The following is a 1,640-nucleotide window of genomic DNA, read 5'->3' as shown; positions in this document are numbered from 1 at the left end:
ACTGAAGCAACAATTCTATATGAACTTTCATTTCCAGTGAATCATGCCATTATGTTCAATTTCATTCTAAATGCAAAACCTGCCCTTGCGGCTTGTTCTCTGCTGCAGGATCACTGTCAAAACAAAGAACAATTACAAAATGTTCCCTCAATTCAGAATTCCTATTTGGTAAGTGACACTCATATGATGCAGAGATCTAAATATGAAAATTGTAAAATGGAAACTGATATTCTCCCCTTTTCTGGTATTTAGACAACACAGGAAAGTTGGAAGAGTAGTTGACAGGAGTTTCTAATTATTCACCTTTTAGGTTTTAAGAAGACTGTATTTATCAGGTACTTGAAGCCAAATTGGTAAATGTAAAATAATAAATCACAATATTCTAGGATAGTATCTGAAATATTTGTTGTAATGTATTTATTTAGATACGGCATCACTAGATTTGAATGCTGAATTAGTCTACTAAGCAGACTGATATTTCTTTCAATCTTACATTTTCTTGATGATTATATTTATATTTTGTCTAAAATATTGCTTTAATTCTTAGAAAGTATTTTTACTTCACAAACAGGTGATAATAATTCTATTTGTATATTTTTTGCAAAAGTAGGATGCCCATTTTCGCCCAAATTTGGGATTATGGAGTTCAGCAAAATACATGCTTTCCACATTTTCCTTTGTGACATGAAGTACTGAAGAAGGCAAATATTGACATTTTCCCTCTTTGAAGATACATGAAATTTCCCATTATTGGAAAGCTCTGTTGCCCTGAATGACAAATTACAGGATGAGACAGAAGGAAGATGCAAATCTTGGGAGTTTTAAAAGCATCTAATATTTTCTGAAATTATATTCAGCTGTATTTATCTAGCATTCTGGCAGGCTGCTGGACTACTGTTATCAATAAATCTATAAATAGGATGCAAAATGCATGTGAGCTGTCTGTGCATGAATAAAGAGCGGCCCAGCAATAAATTATAGCATAATATATAGTTTAAAATGTAGCAAAAGGAATGCCTTGACAAATCAATGCAACATATTTTGTCACTGAGGGTGAAAGATTCATTAGGATCAGCCTTGAGAAAGCTGGATTTCTGAAGCATGGGTCATCTAGGACATATGATGTAATGAGAGAATATGGAAACATGCATAGAAAGACAAAAATGATCTTCTGAATAATAAAGCCATATTAAATTTTCAGGTAAAATATAAGTCCTGTGCAGTACTTCATTGTTCAAGAGAGGTCAGGAGTGCAACGCCAAAGAACAAAATAATGAAGCCTGACATCCTATGGATTTGGTCCCCACAGGAGATTCAAGACCGACCCTTTTCTGAAACTGGGTCATGTGTGCTGGCTTTCATTTGTTTTCTGGTGTCTGCTAAGGTCTAAACTCATCTTGTAGCACTTTGTTCAGCTGAGAAATTCTTTCCTCTACCCAGCCACCTATTTTGACGAAACTTGGGGAAATTCAGTGTTTCGGGGAGCTCCAGGCATCTGCCAGGCATGACTGAAACTGGCACTAGATTTTGAAGTTGGTGGGAGGAGAGGACGCAGACACAGACACAGGGCCAGACACACAAACCCAGCAGGCTGCATAAGCCTAGAGTACAGCAAAGAGACTAAAAATAAAACCAACCAA

The sequence above is a fragment of the Pygoscelis adeliae genome, unplaced genomic scaffold (assembly GCF_000699105.1).
Source record: "Pygoscelis adeliae isolate BGI_AS28 unplaced genomic scaffold, ASM69910v1 Scaffold123, whole genome shotgun sequence".
Taxonomy (NCBI): Eukaryota; Metazoa; Chordata; class Aves; order Sphenisciformes; family Spheniscidae; genus Pygoscelis; species Pygoscelis adeliae.
The sequence above is the reverse complement of the archived record's forward strand: the minus strand, read 5'-3'. Positions refer to the sequence as shown.